Here is a 20,842-nt window from a genome sequence, read left to right on the forward strand (position 1 = left end):
GATTGAATAAATTAATATTGTTACAATGTCCGTATGACCCAAAGTGATATGCAGATTCAACACAATAACTATAAAAAATTCCAATATCAATTTTCACAGAAATGGGAAAACAATCCTAAAATGTGTATGAAACCACAAAAAAACACCCATTAGCCAATGCTATAATGAGCAAAAAAAAATACAGCTGGATGATTCACAAAACCTAATTTCAAACTATGTTACAAATTTATAGTAATTAAAACAGCATGGTAGTGGCATAAAAATAGACATATCAACCAATGGAACAGAATAGAGGGCCCAGAAATGAACCCACATATGTATGGTCAGTTGGTTTTCAACAAAGGTGCCAAGAATATGCAATGAAAAAAGGAGTGTCTCTTCAACAAATGGTGTTGAGAAAACTGGATATCTACATACAGAATTTATATCTTCTCTCCCACCATATACAAAAATCAACTTAAAATGGATTAACGACCTAAATGTAACTCTTCGAAAAAAAAGAAAAAACAATACTTCCAAACTCTTTTAACAGGGTCAGCATTACCCTAACACTAAAGCCAGACAAAGACATTCCAACAAAAGAAAACTACAATAATCTTGAAGATAAGAAAATGTAAATCTATTGGGTGAAAAAATAAACACATGGGAAAAACCATATGGTCTGGCCTGGGCAATGAGTTTTCTAATTTGACCACAAAAGCATAGGAAACAAAGGCAAAAAAAGACAAGTGGGATTATATCAAACTAACAAGCTTTTGCACAGAAATGAAAGCAATTCACAGTGCAGAGAGACAACCTACAGATTGGGAGAACATATTTCTAACCCATATATCCAGTAAGGATTTTGAATATATATAAAATGTCTCAATAGCAAAAAAACAAATAATCCAATTAAATACTGGGCAAAAAGCCAGGCATGGTTACACACACCTATAACTGTAGCTACTCCAAAGGCTGATGTAGGGGGATTGCTTCAGCACAGGAGTACAAGACCAGCTCAATATCACTTTGGGCAATATAATAAGACCCTGTTAAAAAAAAAAAGTGGGCAAGAAAAGTAAATACACATTTCTCAAAAGAACATATACAAATGGCCAACAGATGTATGAAAAAACATTCAACATCACTACACATTAGGGAAGTGCAAATTAAAACCACAATGAGGCCAGGTGTGGTGGCTCACACCTGTAATTCCACCACTTTGGGAGGCCAAGGCAAGTGAATCACCTGAGCTCAGGAGTTCGAGACCAGCCTTACCAACATGGTGAAACCCCGTCTCTACTAAAAATACAAAAATTAGCTGGGCATGGTGGCAGGCGCCTGTGATCCTAGCTACTCAGAAAGCTGAGGCACGAGAATTGCTTGAACCCAGGAGGCGGAAGTTGAAGTGAGCGGAGATCACAACTCTGCACTCCAGAGCAAGACTCTGTCTCAAAACAAACAAAAAACCCACAATGAGATATCACCTCATACCTGTCAGAATGGTTATTATCAAAAAGACGAAAGATAATAAGGGTTGGTAAGGATGTAAAAAAAAGGGAACCCTTGTACAATGTCAATGAGAATGTAAATCAGTACAAACATTGTGGAAAACTTGTATAGAAGTTCCTCAACAAACTAAAAATAGAATTGCTATATGATGCAGCAACCCCAATTTTGTGTATTTACCCCAAATATTTGAAATCAGTTTATCTAAGAGACATTTACACTTCTGGGTTCACTGCAGCACTACTCACAATAGCCAAGTTATAGAATCCACCTAAGTGTCCCTCAACAAATAAATGGATTAAAAATGTACCATTACATACACAATGAAATACTATTCAGCCTTAGAAAGAAAAAACTCTGACTTGTGACAACATGGATGAACCAGAAGGACATTATGCTAAGTGAAATAAGTCTCCATGCCAGAGAGTAAAATACCACATGTTCTAAATTGTACCTGGAATCTAAAACAATTGAACTCATAAAAGCACGGAGTAGAATGGTGGTTGCAGAGACAGAGCTGTGGAGAACATGTGGAGATAATGATTAAAAAGTACAAACTTGGATAACGAACAAGACGGTTGACATGACACAGCTCAAAAGCGCCTCTTTCACCAAGAGAAACCATACAAAAAATATCAAGTAAACCATCACACTTCAAACAGATCTTTTGAGAGAAAACACTGAAAGTCAACAGAGAGGCAACACAGACACTGACTTGGAATAGGCACAGGAAGCTGGGAACTCTGCATGGAGTTACCAAGCACCAGGACCAGGTGTCAGCCTTCAACGGGTCCTAAGGAAGGAGTAAATGAAGGAATTGTGGGTCAACACACTCCTACCATGAACCTCTGGGATCCTAGCTACAAGAGATTCCACAAACCCCAGAGACATTTAAATTGGCAGGGGAAAATGCCAAGAGAGTAGGCAGAGGCAGAGCTTAAGCCTGTGCAGAGCCCAGAAGGTTCTGCATGCAAGGCAGCTGCAGCAAAACATGACCCTGCTGACTGCCGGGCCAGGAGAGAGGAGAGGGCAGAGATGGCTTCTCAGAAGTTTCAAGCTGTGAACAGAACTTGAAAGAAGGAGAAGCCCTGACTCTCGGAACACTGAGAAGAGTGAGGTGTGGGTATCTGGGCAGGTGTGAAGGCTGGGTGTGCCTCCAGCCACAAGACCAGTCCAGGTGTAGCCTATTTGCCTGCTGCAGCCTCTGCCTGAGGGATCCCTGCACCCTGGAACACCTAATGCCCCAGCAATCTGGACACAGAAGGCTTGGGAGCTATGAGTATCCTGGCAACCTAACCTAAGGCTCAGGACGCCCTGTAGGAGAGGGGGGAATGAAGCCAGCAAAAACTCCCTTGGGACCAAGGAAACATAGACATGATGACAGTGATTGGAGGGGACTCCTCCAAGGTGCAGAAATAGATTTGGTGAGGGGTTAACCTCTTGACTCCCCCTATCTCCTCCACCTCAAAGCACTGCTGTGCAGGTGCTGAAATACTAAAGAAGCCTGAAGCTGAATAACAGGCTATCTTCTGGCCCTTACTCTTTTTTTTTTTTTTTTTTTTTTGAGATATTTCTCGCTCTGTTCCCCAGGATGGAGTACAGTGGCACAATCTCCGCTCACTGCAACCTCCACTTCCCGGGTTCAAGGGATTCTCCTACCTCAGCCTCCCGAGTAGCTGGGACTTACAGGCATGCACCACCACGCCCAGCTAATTTCTGTATTTGTAGTAGAGACAGAGTTTCACTTGGGAGGTGTAGTAGAGACGCAGAGAAGGAGTTTGGCCGGCTAGTCTTAAATTCCTGACCACGAGATCCACCCGCCTCAGCCTCCCAAATTGCTGAAATTACAGGCATAAGCCCCCATGCCCGGCCTCTTTTTTTTTTTTTTTTAATTAGAGATGGGGGTCTCACTATGTTGACCAGGCTGATATCAAACTCCTAGCATAAAGCCATCCTCCCATCTTGGCCTCCCAAACTGCTAGGATTACATGTGTGAACCACTGTGCCCAGCCCTGGCCCTTACTCTTAAGTACCATCTACTGGGTCACAGACTTAATTACATCACCAAACAAAAATTATTTCAGCAAGCATTGCCTATGACACAATGCAGGAATCTAGCCACAAATAAAAATCCCATACTGAGACTTGACCCTCTGACAGCCCCAGGAACGAAGCTAATTGACTATACTCAACATATTCCAAAGTTAAACACTTAAGGGAAATGAAAAATATAAAAATAAAAAGCCTCCTTTGAAAAAATACAGAAACCAGCCCTCTCAGATGAGAAAGAAACAGTATGTGAATTAGAGCAATTCAAAAAGTCAGTGTCTCCTTACCTCCAAACAATCATACTAGCTCCCCAACAGTGGTTACTAACCAGATCTCAGTGGCTGAAGTAACAGATATAGAATTAAGAATTTCGATGGCAAGGAAGTTCAATGACATTCCAGGGGAAGTTAAAACACAATCCAAGGAAGTCAATAAAATGCTGCAAGAATTGACATAGCCATTTTAAGAAAAAACTGAACTAAATTTCTGGAATTGAAATTTTCACTACAGAAATTTCGTAACAGAGTTGGAAGGACTAACAACAGAATAGACCAAGCTGAGGAAAAACATCTGAGAGCTTAAAGACTGGTCCTCCAAATTAACCCAGTCAGAAAAAAATAAAGACAAAAGAATTTAAAAACTGAACAAGACTTCCAAGAAATATGGGATCATGTAAAAAGACCAAGCCTACAACTAATTGCATTCCTGAGAGAGAAGGAAAGAAAGTAAGCAACTTGGAAAATGTATATAAGGATATAGTCAACCAAAATTTCCCATCTTGCTAGAGAGGTCAACATGGAATACAAGATATTCAGAGAACCCCTGTAAGATACTATACAGGATGGTTATCCTCAAGACATATATTCATCAGATTCTCTAAGGTCAACATGAAAGAAAAAATGTTAAAGTCACCTAGAGAAAAGGATCAGGTCACTTACAAAAGGAACTCGATCAGGCTAATGGCAGACATCTCAGCAAAAGCCTTACAAGCTACGAGAAATTTGAGGGCCTATTTTAGGTATCTTTAAATAAAAGAAATTGCAATCAAGAATTTCATATCCCATCAAAGTAAGCTTCATAAGCAAAGAAGGAATAAAATAGTTTCCAGACGAGTAAATACTAAAGGAATTCATTAACTCTAGACCAGCCTTACAAGAGATCCTTAAATGAGTTCTAAACATGTAAACAAAAGAATGATACCTGCTACCACAAAAACACATTTAAGTACCTAGCCTACAGACCTTTTAAATGAACTGTACAGTCAAATCTCCAAAAGAACCGCCTAACAACGCAACAAGATCAAAACCTCACACATCAATATTAACTTTAAATGTAAACAGTCTAAATGTCCCATATAAAAGGCACAGAATAGCAAGTTGGATAAAAAAACAAGACCCAACCATCTGCTATCTTTAAGAGATGCATCTCACATGTAACGACACCTACAGGCTCAAAGTAAAGTGATAGAGAAAGATCTATCATGAAAACAGAAAATTTTTAAAAAGCAGGGGTCACTATTCTTATATCAGATAAAATGGACTGTAAACCAACAACATCAAAAAGGACAAAGAAAAACATTACATAACGATATTGGATTCAATTCAACAAGAAGACTAAATTATCCTAAATATATATACACTCAACATTGAAGAACCCTGATTCATAAAACAAGTACTTCTAGACCTATGAATAGACTTAGCCAAACAATAATAGGGTGAACTTCGAGAACCCGCTGACAGCATTAGACAGATCAAGGCAGAAAACTGACAAAGAAATTCTTCACTTAAACTCAACACTTCAACGACTGGACCTAATCAGTTTCTACAGAATATGTCACTCAACAACCACAGAACACACATTCTTCTCATCTGCACATGGAACATACTCTAAGATTGACCACATGCTTGGTAATAAAGCACATCTCAATGAATTCAAACAAACTGAAATCATACCAAGCATACTCTCAGACCATAGTGCAATAAAAATAGAAATGAATACCAAAGAAGATCTCTCAAGACCACATAATTACATGGAAATTTAACACAACTTGTTACTGAGTGATTTTGGGTAAACAATAAAATTAAGGCAGAAATAAAAAATACTTTGAAATTAATTAAGAGACACAGCATGCCAAAATCTCTGGGATGGGCCATGCAGTGGCTGACGCCTATAATCCTAGCACTTTGGGAGGCCGAGGTGGGCAGATCACCTGAGGTTGGGAGTTTAAGACCAGCCTAACCAACATGGAGAAACCCTATCTCTACTAAAAATACAAAATTAACCAGGTGTGGTGGTGCATGCCTGTAATCCCAGCTACTTGGGAGGCTGAGGCAGGAGAATTGCTTTAACTCGGGAGGCAGAGTTTCTGGTGAGCCGAGATTGCACCATTGCACTCCAGCCTGGGCAACAAGAACAAAACTCTGTCTCAAAAAAAAAAAAAAAAAGTACCAAGGCGTGGTGGTGCATGCCTATAGTTCCAGCTACTCAAGAGGCTGAGACAGGAGAATTGCTTGAACCCAGAAGGTGGGGGTTGCAGTGAGCCAAGATTGCACAACTGCAGCTCCAGCCTGTAGCTCCAACCTGAGCTACAAAATGAGACTATCTCAAATGTGTGTGTGTGTATATATATATATATATATATACACACATGATGCAGCAAAAGCAGTGTTACAAGGAAAGTTTACAGCATAAAATGCCTACACCAAGAAGTCTAAAATTAACAATGTAACATCACACCTAGGGGAATAAGAAAAACAAAAATCCAACTAACTCCAAAGCTAACAAAAGGAAAAAAAATGACTAAAACCATAGCAAAACTGAATAAAACTGAGACGTAAAACTACATACAAAAGATCAATGAAACCAAAAGTTTGTTTTATTTGAAAGAATAAACAAGATTCACAGACTGATAGCTAGATTAACAAAGAAAAAAGAGAAAGAAGATCCAACTGAGCACAATCAGAAATGACAAATATCATAATTACAACCAATCCCATAGAAATACAAAAGATCCTCAGAGACTACTATGAACACCACTACACACACAAACTAGAATCCGGAGAAAACAGATAAATTCCTGGAAATAACCTTCCAAGATTGAAACAGGAAGATATTAAAACCCTGAACAGACCAATAAGTACCAAAATCAAATCAGTAATAAAGAACATACCAACCAAAAAAAAAAAAAAAAGCCCTGGACCTAGAATTTACATCCAAATTCTACCGGTCATGCAAAGAAGAGCTGGTACCACTCCTACTGAAAATATTCCAAAATATCAAGGAGGAGCAACTCCTCACTAATTCATTCTATGAAGCCACCATCATCCTGATATCTAAATCTGGCAGAAAAAAGGAAAAGCAAAACTTCTAGCCAATATCAGTGATAAACATCGAAGTAAAAATCCTCAACAAACTGCTAGCAAACTGAATCCAGCAGCACATCAAAAAGTTAATTCACCACTATCAAGTAGGCATTATTCCTGGGATATAAAGTTGATTCAACATATTCACATCAATAAATGTGACTTACCACATAAACAGAATTAAAAACAAAAACCAGATGATCATCTCTAATAGTCACAGAAAATTCATTCAATAAAATCCAACACTTTTTCGTGATTAAAAAAACCCAATACACTAGGCATCAAAGGAACATACCTCAAAATAATAAAACCATCTATGACAAACCCACAGCCAATATCATAATGAACAGGCCAAAACTAGAAGCATTTTCCTTGAGAACTGGAACAAGACAAGGATGCCCACACACCACTCTGATTCAACATAGTACTGTGGTATACTTTGAATGTCCCCACCCAAATCTCACGTTGAATTGTAATCTCCAGTGTTGGAGATAGGGCCTACTCGAGGGTGTTTGGATCATAAGGAATATCTCTCATTAACGACTTAGCCCATCCCCTTGGTGATGAGTGAATGAATTCTCATGAGATCTGGTTTTGTACAAGTGGGTGGTACCTTCCCTCCTACCCCTACTCTCTTTCTTCTGCTTTTGCCAGGTGAAATGTCTGCTCCCACTTCACCTTGTGCCATGAGAAAAAGCTTTCTGAGGCCTTACCAGAAGCAGATGCCCGCACTATGTTTCCTGTACAGACTACAGAACCATGAGCCAATTAAACCTTTTTTCTTATAAATTACATAGTCTCAGGTATTTATTTATAGCAAGCAAGAATGGTCTAATACATACTATGTATCCTAGCCAGACCAATCAGGCAAAAGAAAAAAAATAAAAAGCATCAAAAAAAATTAAAATTAAAAATAAATAAATAACAAAATTAAAAGAAAAAAAAGCATGCAAATAGGAAAAAAAGTCAAACTATCTCCCTTTGCTGACATGATGATTTTATAACTAGAAAGCACTAAAGACAAAAAAAAGGCTCTTAGAACTAATAAATGGCTTCAGTAAAATTTCAGGATGCAAAATAAATGTAGAATAAGACAGAGCAAGATGGCCAAACAGAAGTCTCCACTGATCATTCTCCCTGCAGGAGCACCAAACTTGACAACTATCTACACAAAAAAGGCAATTTTTTTAGGAACCAAAGACCAGGTGAGTGATCACAGTTCCTGGTCATAACTTCATATAACTGAAAGAGGCACTGAAGAGGGTAGAAAAGACAGTTGAATTGCCGACACCATCCCTACCCCATTCACAGCCACATAGTGAAAATAAGCTGTGCTTTTGGGGAATAGAGTGCAATGATTGTGAGACTCTGCATTGCAACTCGGTGCTGCCCTTTCACAGCAGAAGGCAACACTGGGCACAACTCAGTCAATGTCAATACAGACTGCATTAAGACCAGCCCTAGTCAGCGGGCAATCATCTCTTCCAGTAACTGGAACTTGAGTTGTCCCAAACCTCATTTCTGTGGACTGAAGTGCACTGGGGTCCTAAATAAACTTCAAAGGCAGTCTGGTCCACAAGGCAAGTCCTTGTGGGTTCAAAGTCAGTAAACTTAGGGGAATGTGGGACACCAGCCTGGGTGGCCAAGGGAGTGTCTACCCTGCCCCTCCCCCAAGCCCAGGCAGCACCGCTTGCAACTCCAAAAGAGACCCCCTTCCTTCTGCTGGAGGAGAGGAAAGGGAAGAGTAAAGAGGGCTTAGTCTTGCAATTTGGATAACAGCTCAGCCATGGTAAGACACGACACCAGGCAGAGTCATGAGACACCCATTCCCAGAAGGGAATCTGATGGCTTGAAAGGAAAGACCCGGTTCTGAAAGGATTCATCACCCACTGGCTAGAAAGCTGACAGATTTGGATCACCAGCAGTGATAGCCAAGTAGTGCGTACCATGGGTGGGCCTTCGGTGAGAATCTGAGATGTGCTGGCTTCAGGTGTGAGCCAACACATTCCCAGTTATGGTGGCTATGGGGAGAGTATACTGCTTGACAAAAGAAAAGGGAAGATGACAGGGGACTTTATCTTGCAGCTTAGGTACCAGGTCAGCCACAGTAGGGTAGAGCACCAAGCAGTCTCTTGGGGTCCCCAATTCTAGACCTTGACTTGATGGCACTTCTGGACCTGCCCTAGGCCAGAGAGAAGTGCACTGCCTTGCAAGATGAGTCCCAGATCGGGCACCACTCACAAGCTGACTAAAGAGCCCCTGGGCCTTCAGTGAACATCAGGGGAGCCTAACAGTACTCCCCATGGGCCTGTGACAGTGGTGGCCATAGGAAGATACTCTGCTTATGAAAAGAGGAGGGAAGAGCAGAAAATACTGTGTCTTGTGGCTTGGGTGCCAGCTAAGCCATGGTAAAAGGAACACCAAATAGATCCCTAAGGATTCTGACTCCAGGCCCTTATTCCCAGCCAGAATCTCTGCACCTGCCAAAAGCCCGGGGGAACTCAATGCTCTGAATTGAAGGACACAAGCCCGGCAAGCTTCATCACCTCACCTGCTATTGTAGAGCCCTAGTTCATTAACCAAACATAGGTGGTAGCCAGGTAGCAGCTTATAGCAGGCCCTGACTGAGATCCAGTGCCATGCTGGCTTCTGGTCATACAAAGCACAGTTCCAGGGATGGTGGCCACAGGGGTACTTGAATCACTCCTCCCCTAGCTCTAGACACCTCAATACAGAAAGACAGACTCCATTTGTTAGAAAGTAAGGGAAGAAAACAAAGAGTCTCTGCTTCGTAATCCAGAGAATTTTTCTGGCCCCCATCCAACACTACCAAGGTGAGACCTCTAAAAGTTTGCAAGAACCACAGCATTACTGGGCATGGGGTGCCTCCTAAGGCAGATGTGGCTGCTGTGACCAAAAACATAGATCACCACATGTAAATATCCCTTTGGATATTAGAAAGCCTTCCCAAAAACGATGGGTACAAATAAGCCTAGACTGCAAAGACTACAGTAAATACCTAACTCCTCACTGCCCAGACACCAACAAACATCCACAAGCCTCAAGACCATCCAGGAAAACATGACCTTACCAAACAAACTAAATAAGGCACCAGGGACCAATCCCGGAGTGACAGAGATATGTGACCTTTCAGACAGAGAATTGAAATTAGCCATTTTGAGGAAACTCAAAAAACTTCAAGATAACACAGAGAAGGAATTCAGAATTCTCTCAGATACATCTAACAGAGTGGCTGAAATAATTACAAAATATCAAGCAGAAATTCTGGAATAGAAAAATGCAATTGATATACTGATAACAGAATCTCTTAATAGCACAACTGAACAAGTAGATGAAATAAGTAGTGACCTTGAAGATAGTCACCTATTGAAAATACAGGTCAGAGGAGACAAAAGAAAAAAGAATAAAGTACTCCTACAAGATCTAGAAAATAGCCTCATAAAGGGCAAATATAAAAATCACTGACCTTAAAGAGGAGGTAGAGAAAGAGATAGTGGTAGACAGTTTTCTCAATGGGATAATAACAGAGAACTTCCCAAACATAAAGAGATATCAATATTCAAGTAAGAGATTATAGAATACAAGGCTGATTTAAGCCAAAGAAGACTACCTAATGGCATCAGCCTTGGAAAAGAATTTATGACTAAGCCCTCACCAAAAGCAATTGCAACAAAACCAAAAATTGACATGTGGGACCTAATTAAACCAAAGAGCTGCTGCACAGCAAAACAAACTATCAACAGAGTAAACAGACAACCTACAGAATGGGAGAAAATACTTGCAAACTATGCATCCATCAAAGGTCTAATATCCAGAATCTTTAAGAAACTTAAATAATTCAACAAACAAAATACAACCCCATTAAAAAGTAAGGATTAAAAAGACATTAACAGACACTTCTCAAAAGAAGACATACAAGTGGTCAGCAAACATATGAAAAAATGCTCAATGTCACTAATCGTCGAGAAATGCAAATCAAAACCACAATGAGATATCATCTCACACCAAAGTGGCTTTTATTAAAAAGTCAAAGAATAACAGGTGTTGGCTGGGCTGCAGAGAAAAGGGAATTCTTTCACACTGTTGGTGGGGATGTAAATTAGTTCAGCCACTGTGAAAAGCAGTTGGGAGATTTCTCTAAGAACGTAAAGCTACTATTTGACCCCACACTTCATTACTGGGGATATAACATAAAAAAAAATCATTACACCAAAAAGACACATGCACCCGTATGTTATTGCAGCATTATTCACAATAGTAAAGACATGTAATCAACCTTGGTGCCCATCAATGATGGAATGCATAAAGAAAATGTGGTACATATACACCATGAAATACTATGTAGCCATAAAAAAAGAGTGAAATCATGTCCTATGCAGCAACATGGATGCAGCTGGAAGCCTTAAGTTAATGAACACACAAACATAAAATGATAAGGAGATTGAATCAGTAATCAAAAATCTCACAACCAAGGAAAACACAAGTGAATTCTACCAAATTTTAAAAAAAATTAATGTCAAGCCTTCTCAAACTCTTCCCTAAAAATGAAGAGCAGAGAACCTATCCACACTCATTCTATGAAACCAGCATTATCCTGATACCAAAGCCAGACAAAGACACCACCAAAAAACTATCCCTGATGAACACAGATGAAAAAATCTTTAACAAAATACTAGCAAACCATATTACAAAGCACATTAAAATGATCATACACCATAATCAACTGGGGGTTATTCCTGGGATACAAGGGTGGTTCAACATACAAAAATCAGTAAATGCGATACATCACATTAACAAAATAAAGGATAAAAATGATATGGTCATCTTGATAGATGCAGAAAAAAACTTTTTTTACAAAATTCATCATCCTTTCAAGATAAAAAAATATTTCAACAAATTAGGAATAGAAAGAATGTACCTCAACATAATAAAAGTCATGCAACAAGTTCACAGCTAACATCATACTAGATGGTAAAAAGGTTAAAACATTTCCTCTAACATAGGAAAAAAGCAAAGCAAAGATGCCCACTCTTACCACTTCTATTCAACATTGTACTAGAAGTCTTAGCCTAAGCAATTAGGCAAGATGAGGGAGAAAAAAGCATTCAAATATGAAAAAAAGAAATAAAATTGTTTGCAGATGACATAATCTTGTATTAGAAAACCCTAAATTGCTACCCTAAAATGCTACCAAAAATCTATTAAAACTAACAAATTAAATAAAGTTGCAAAACACAAAATTAACATAAAAATCAGTAGTTTCTATATGCCAACAAGGAAGTATACCCAAAATTACAAAAACAATCCCATTTATAATAGTGTCAAAAATAAATACAATACTGATGAATAAATTTAACCAAGGAAATGAAAGACCTGTACACTGAAAACTAAAAAACACTGAAGAAAGAAATTGAAGAAAACACAAATAAAGGGACAGACATCCTGTGTTCATAGATTGGAAGACTTAATATTTTTAAATGTCCATACTACCCAAAGCATTCTACAGATTCAGTTCTGTCCCTATCAACATGGCAATGGCATTTTTCACGGAAGTAGAAAAAACAATCCTCAAATTTATATGGAATCACAAAAGAACTAAATAGCCAAAGCAATTTTGAGAAAAAAGAACAAAGCTGGAACCATCACATTTCCTGATTTCAAAATACACTAGACATTTAATAGTAATCAAAACGGCATGGTATGGACATTTAAAAAGACATATAGACACACAGAACAGAATAGAATCTGTAGAACAAAATTCACATATTTATGGGAAACTGATCATCAACAAATTTGCCAAGAACATACAATGAAGAAGAGTTTCTCCAGTAAATGGTGTTGGAAAAACCTGGATATCCATATACAGAAGAATAAAATTGGAATCTTATCTCCCACCATATGCAAAAATCAATTCACAATGGATTACAGACTTAATTGTAAGACCAGAAACTGTAAAATTACTAGAAAAAAAACCAGGGGAAAGCTTCTTGATATTGTATGGGAAATTATTTTTTAGATATGACCCCAAAGTGCAGACAACAAAAGCAAAAATAGACAAATGGAATTACATCAAACTAAAAAACATGTACAACTGCAAAGGAAACAACAGAGTGAAGAGACAACCTGTGGAATTAGAGAATATTATGGGACTTCAAAAAACTTTTGGAAAAATGAAATTAAAAGATTAAAATATAAACTTTACTTCTCAACATAAGCTCCACCAAGTTTAAGATACCGTTGTGATACTAGCCATTTAGACTATTCATAAAGAACTGAGGAATTTAGACATGTCAATGCAAGCTTTTTCACATTTCACATTAACTGAGGAAAAAATAGGTGCCCTTTACAGATTTTTTTTTAAGATTAGGAAACAAGAAGAAGTCAGAAGGAGCCAAATCAGGTCTGTAAGGTGGATGCCTAATGATTTCCCATTGAAATTCACAAAATTACTTTTGTTTGATGAGAGGAATGAGCAGGAACATTGTTGTGGTGAAGAAGGACACTGGAGAAGCCTTCCAGGAGTTTTTCTGTGGCTTTTTGAAAACACTCTCAAAGTAAGCAGACATTATCATTCTTTGGCCCTCCAGAATATCACCAAGCAAAATGCCTTGAGCATCCCAAAAAACTGTTGCTAAGATCTCTACTCTTGACAGAGCCATTTTTGCTTTGACTAGACTTCCACTTCGTGGTAGTCATTGCTTTTATTGTAATTTCTCTTTGGGATGATACTGGTAAAGTCATGTTCATCTCCTGTTACAATTCTTTGAAGAAATGCTTCAGGATTTTGATCCCACTTGTTTAAAATGTCCAATGAAAGCACTGATCTCGGCACAATGGTTTTGGCATCCATTGAGTTGAAAATTTGCTCCACTTTAATTTTTCAGTCAGATTTACATAAGCAGAACAAATTGAGACGTCTGTGCTGTTGGCTATTATTTGTACTATTAATCATCGGTCATCTTCAATTACGACACAAGTGATTAATTTTTTTCCTCACAAGTTGTTGTGTACAGCCTGCTGCTACAGGTATCATTTTCAACATCATTTCATCCCTTATTTATTTATTTATTTATTTTTGAGGCGGAGTTTCATTCGTTACCCAGGCTGGAGTGCAATGGAGCAATCTCAGCTCACCGCAACCTCTGCCTCCTGGGTTCAGGCAATTCTACTGCCTCAGCCTCCCGAGTAGCTGGGATTACAGGCACACGCCACCATGCCCAGCTAATTTTTTGTATTTTTAGTAGAGACGGGGTTTCACCATGTTGACCAGGATGGTCTCGATGTCTTGACCTCATGATCCACCCGCCTCGGCCTCCCAAAGTGCTGGGATTACAGGCTTGAGCCACCGCGCCTGGCCTATTTTTTAAAAACATAATGAGTTTATATTTTATATAGTACTTCTCACCATGGGGATGTTAATCAATATAGTTTTTTAAATTAAATCTCTTCTCCATTTCAATGTCGATATAAAGTGTTTTTATTTTTTTTTTAAGAAAACCAAGTACCACACGTTCTGACTTATAAGTGGAAGCTACATGATGAGAACTCATGAACACAAAGAATGTAACAATAGACACTTCGGTCTTATTGAGGGTGGAGAGTGGGAGGAGGGAAAGGAGCAGAAAATGCAACTATTGGGTACCCGGCTTAATACCTGGGTAATTAAATTATCTGTAAAACAAGCTCCGATGACATGAGTTTACCTATGTAACAAGCCTTCAAATGTACTCTGAAACTAAAAAAAAAGTTTAAAACAATAAATAAATAAAGGATTTTTTAATATTAACTATTTTCTCCATTTTAGTGTTAGATACACTGAATGATTTTTCTAAATTTTTTTTTCTCCAGAGATAAAATCATCTATATTTGGCTATTTGATATCTAAATACAATATTGTCTTGGGCAATAACAAAACAAAAGTCTAATGAAAATATGGAGAAAAGACTCCTTAATGATTTAGGAGGCAGAGTTTATAACTGAACAGTGGTGATTTCTTAGGATTCTGGCCAAGAACTTCCTTCTTCCTATTTCATGTGCTTTTTTTTTTTTTTTAAGACAGGGTCTTACTCTGTCAACAAGGGTGTACTGCAGTGGCTTGATCACGCCCACGTCAGCCTCTCAAGTAGCTGGGACTAACTACAGACGCATGCCACCATACCCAGCTTAGAGAATTCTAAAACTACAAAATATTACTTATGTAAATTTCAGCCATCTTACTTCTTGAACCCCCTTTCTAGCCAGAAAATAAAAATTATAGGCTGCATTTTTCAGTGCATTATTTATTGTAAGGAAAACAATTTTTCTAATTTGCATATCAATTTGTTCTCATTTTATAGGAAACCACTAATAATGTGGAACTACCCTATTTACTGTTTCTTGGAAACTTTCAAACACCAAAGCTCAAGTTTAGCCTCACTAGTACAAAGGTTTTCAGGGCGAAGTTTGATTCGGGGTGCCCTTCAAAGTCACATCTGTCCATTTCTCTTCTGTGCACATACCCCCAAGCAAGCACAGATGCCTGTAATGCCAAGAATGACACCTAACAAGACAGTGATTGCATCTCTGGCTTCTATTGCTTCAACAAAATGCAGCAACAAAAGCAGTAAAATGAGGACAAAGAGCTATTGTGCTGAAACAGAAGTCATGATGGTGGGATCTCGATGGCTGAAGTTTGCAAAGAAACAGTATATATACAATTCTATCTAACTGGAAATGTTCCCTTCCTGGAGCTCTGGATGCTGAGGCTAAGGGATTCCACTTGACACTGCCTTCCAGGAAGCAACCACTACAGGAATCTGCTTCCTTTTTGTTCTGTTTTGTTTTTCTTTTTGACAAAGATGAAGTATATCTTTATTGGAAACATAATAAAGAGAAGTCATGCATTATATTAAAAAATAATTTCCATATTTTTTTCTCTTATAAAAATATACATTTAAAAGGCTTTATGAAAAAAATAAATAAACATAAGAAAATAAAAACAATCCATATTCCTCCCTATAATTCCAACACTAGTGATGGACATTGTTAATGTTTTGGTATAGACGCTTCCAGAGGCACAGTAGAAATGCTTTTTTTTTTAATTGGTATTGTATTGTACATGTGGGTTTATTTTTTATTTTTTTATTGTACTTTAGGTTCTGGTGTATATGTACAGATCACACAGGATTGTTGCATAAGTACATACATGGCAAGGTGAATCCCCCCATCACCTATACCTGGCATTTCTCCCCATGTTATCCCTTTCCACCCTCCCCACCTTTTTAAAAGGAGTCATCCATTTGAAAATTGCTGATTTCCTTCGGGCATTATCTCCATTACCTAACTTTCTTTCTTTCTTTCTTCTCTCTTTTTCTTTCTTACAAGAAAATCTAATGTACAGTTTGGTAACTATAGTTAATACTGGATTGTATACTTGAAATGTGCTGAGAGTAGATATTAAGTGTTCTCACTACACACACACACACACACACACACACACACACACTAATGGTAACTCAGACAACTGGACCTCAGTCGCTAAGGGAAGTTACACTCTAGAGAAGTATTCCAGCTCATAAAGGAAAAGTAAAATGATACAATTAGAATATTATTATTTTACAAACACTGATAAAATAAAGAATCTATGCAATGATCACTGATAGCTGCTAATATCACAGCCATCAGTGAAAACAACTAAAAAAGCAAAACAACTGACATACAAAATCCCTGATGGAAGTACATCATACCACCTATGAAATATTTCTGCAAAAAAACCTGGTAAGAAATTTTACAATCTTAATTATTAATTTATAGGAAATACAGAGAACACAGAAAAAATAAACATATTAAGGAATGGGGACACAAACAGCAAAATTCAAAATGTGGGAAACTACCTGACTTCTTTAACAAACACGTTGCAAGAAAAAAAAAAAATAAAAACCTATGGATTCAACTAGACATAAGAGACACCTAAATCAATCGCAATACCTAGGCCTTGACAAATCAATTGGATAAGATTTTATGAGACAGTCAGTGAAATTTGAACACTGTGTGTTTGATGATTATTAATAAAATTCTGTTATAATGACATGTGAGGAAAAACTGGTAACTATGTGAGGTGATAGATATGATAATTAACTTCATTGTGGTAATCATTTCACAGTTTGTGTGTGTATATATATATCAAAACATCATGTTGTACACTATTAAACATATAGAATTTTCATTTGTCAATTATATCTCAATGAAGCTTGAGGGGAAAGGAAGAAAATAGTAGGAGGTCTTACAGCAAAAAGAAAAGAGTGAACTTCTCAAGTGTTTATCAGCCACATCTTACAGCAAAAGAAAATAAGTGAGCTTCTCAAGTGTTTATCAGCCACAGAAATGTCTGATGTTGCTATAGTTCAGTCGTGTCAAGGAATACAGTTAAATGACTTAGAAATAAAACTACTGAAAATTTTTTTAAAAATCCAGAATTAAGAATATGACCAATATTTAAAAAGTAGAGCATTTTTCTACCAGGAATAAAAACCTGCAAAGTCTTTGTGGTCAATACATGTAACCCTAAAGCATTTTGAGATGAACTTATTTATATTAATATGCAATTCTTCTTTGCAGAATACTAATTTGTTATAGTGAAATTTCTGTATACCTTTTCTCAAAAGCCAGGTTCAGCATAATATATGTCGAAATAATTAGATAGGACTTTAAGAGCTAAACACAGTTTAAATTCCACCAGGACAACGGAGCCTACTAACAAATTATCAAGATTGTGAAGGAAATTTCTATATCAACAGCCTCTTTCTCATCTACTTATCCCTGCCTTCTGCCAGGAGCAGACATAGGAGCTCAATACTCCAAGACTCACAAAAGAGGAGGAGAAGGAGAGAAAAATGGTATTTTATTAAATAAACAAACAAATTAAAAACCTCTTAAACATATTATTTCCAAACCTTGCATTCAGATTTCGAAAATCTGAAATTTTTTATTTATAAAGGTCTCAGAGAATTTGTCATTTAACACATTGCAGCAAATACATTGACAATTCAGTAAAGTGAGCTGAAGGAATCTCAATTTCATTCATGATTATAGCAGCTTTCTTTTAACCTGTGGTATCTCTAAGGGAACATGATCAAAAGAGTATGGCAGAAAGCAAGAAGAGCAGGAGCTATTTATGAACTTAGCAAAAGAAAAGGCAGAAGGGTGATAAAAATGCAGGAAGATCTTGAACCGAGATATTAACAAAAATCAAGGAAAATAAATGAGCTTTTTAAATGATACCCACTATCATTCTTTATGTTTAATATTGTTCTGGGCTTCAATATCAACAAAATTCTAATATACTACAGCATTTTGATATTATATCATTTGTGAAAAAATGAGGGTTTTACTTTTAGACTGAATGGGTACTTACAAATTATATATAACCTTTAGTCTAAGATATTCACTGTTCTCAAAAGAGTTGAGCCAGTAGAATGTGTACTCATTTTCAATGACCTCCTACTGGTATAAAATCTACAGAAAAGGGTGCTTAATTAGCAGCTATTCATCTCTGATTGTATCACTAACGGCTGCCACCAGGTTTTTTAACACATGGATATAAAGCACGAAATAATTATTCCGAAGGGTCAGGTGCAGTGGCTTACACCTGTAATTCCAACACTTTGGGAAGCTGATGTGGGAGGATAACTTCAGGCGGGAGTTTGAGACCACTGTGTTTGATACAGCAAGACCCCGTCTCTACAAAAAGATTTCTAAAAATTGTTCCAAAGATTGAAAGATGTAGATGTTTGTTTTTATGACATTTTATTTGGGAAGTTAGTAAGTAATCCATGCTTGATCTGACTATGATAAATTTTAGAATAAACTAGTGGAATGGCCACAAGAGAGTCCATCTGCAATAATAGCAAACATCACCTAAAGATAGCAGCAGCAGTTTCTATATCCAAGGCATGTTACTGAATACTCTATAAGACATGCATTATCATATTTAAACCCCACAACAATTCTAAATAAAGTATCACAATATTTAACAATTTAACATTAATGTAATAGATGAGAACAAACTCTGACAGTTGGTCTACTACTAGAAAATCTATTTACTGTGCTACAATTCCTACAGTTAATATTGATCATTACTTTTGCCTCTTTTTAAACATTAAAATATGATAATTCCTTTTAAAACATTTGTGAATATTTCACCAGGTTATTTTTATATTCCCAATAGATGTGAAAGAAAAAAATGAAGCAGAAAGATTAAAATAATATGTAAATACTAGGGATATGATTAAAGTTTTTCCTGTTTTCTTAAATATTATTCTAGTGATGTGAACACAAAAGACTCATAATATACTAGTGCAATATAAATTTGTTATTTATTTAGGTTTTTATAAAAATACCACTGTGGGTCACATTATATTCCAACAAATACAGCCATTAAGATATGCTAACTTATAATATGGATATCTCATCATTATATTTTCTTTTCATGAGATTCTTTAAAAATGATAACAGATAAGAAGTCAACAACCAATGGCATATGTGCAAATAACCTACGAGTCATGCCATGTCAAGCCTCAGCCTACTGTCAGGACCAGGTCCTAGAGAACATTTATTTTTATGACTCCTAACTCACCCTTATTCTTATCATAAACTCCAAGCTCACCTCCAGTCTTAAGCTTCCAGAAGCCATCCATGGCACCAGTATCATTTTTTTTCTTTTTGGACCTCCCTATTCCTGCCTTCTTGGCATACTAGTCTTTTGATACATTGATGCCATAAACTTTGTGAGTGCTCTACTCCAAAATACGGGAACAGAACTCTAGCCTGTTCTATTAGGAATAGTTCTTTATATAAAGTTTGATCAATCTTCGGGCTCTAAATTATATAACTTATTTTCATCAGCGTTTTGCTAGTGATAGATATGCCTCTGAGTACTATAATCTGAGTGCCCAGATTTGTATTTATTTTCTTAAATGACAAACATCATATTCACAATACTTAGTCTATAGTTAGGAGTATCATAGGAGTATCTCCAAACAACTAGAACTAACCCTGCACTCAGCAAGGATAAACATTTAGTGAATTGACTTGATATCTTTTACTCCATGCTCTATTTTTTTTTTTTTTTTTGAGACAGAGTCTCTCTTTATCGCCCAGGCTGGAGTGCAGTGGTACAGTCTCGGCTCACTGTAACCTCTGTCTCCTAGATTCAAGCGATTCTCCTGCCTCAGCCTCCTGAGTAGCTGAGATTATAGGCCTGTGCCACCATACCTGCTTAATTTTTGTATTTTTCGTAGAGATGGGGTTTCACCATGTTGGCCAGGCTTGTCTCGAACTCCTGACATCAGGCGATCCTCCTACCTTGGCCTGCCAAAGTGCTGGTATTATAGGCATGAGCCACCACGCCCAGCCTACTCTATGATCTTCTGATATTCAAAGCACTACACCTTATGTGATATCTTCACAAAAATACAATTTTCACATATGCTCATTTAACTAACAATTATTGAGTATCTACCATGTGTCAGAATCTGTGCTGGGCCTAGGTTTTCACTGAAAGACAGGGTTCTTGCACACTTCCTATATTTTTGTATAATTTTCTTGATATTTCCAGCTTAAGCACAAGACTCCAAATCTTAGCACAGTACTCAGCATACAGCATTAAATACTTAATTGACTGATATTAAATTGCCAAAATTCATCTAAAACTAATTATTTTAGCCAATACTACTCCCAATCACATCTCCACCTTATACTCTGGTGCCAGAGTATAATAAGTACCAAGACAGCAATAAGTACCAAAGCAACAACAACCAAGTTTTCTATACTCCTGATAGAGATATAAAGGAGGAATGGGGGAAAAGGAGTAAGCTCTCATATTAAGAAAAGAACACTGGCCGGGAGTGGTGGCTCACACCTGTAATCCCAGCACGTTGGGAGAC

At 37.4% G+C, this 20,842-nt stretch overlaps 1 protein-coding gene and 1 pseudogene across 2 annotated transcripts in view; both read right to left on the bottom strand.

The window, feature by feature from the left end:
• TEX11 (testis expressed 11) overlaps positions 1-20,842 on the bottom strand; it is a 359,673-nt gene that overhangs the window by 244,878 nt on the left and 93,953 nt on the right. The window lies entirely within an intron of this gene.
• Positions 12,261-17,544, bottom strand: LOC118150501 (small integral membrane protein 30-like; annotated as a pseudogene).

The sequence above is a fragment of the Callithrix jacchus genome, chromosome X (genome assembly GCF_049354715.1).
Source record: "Callithrix jacchus isolate 240 chromosome X, calJac240_pri, whole genome shotgun sequence".
NCBI lineage: Eukaryota > Metazoa > Chordata > Mammalia > Primates > Cebidae > Callithrix > Callithrix jacchus.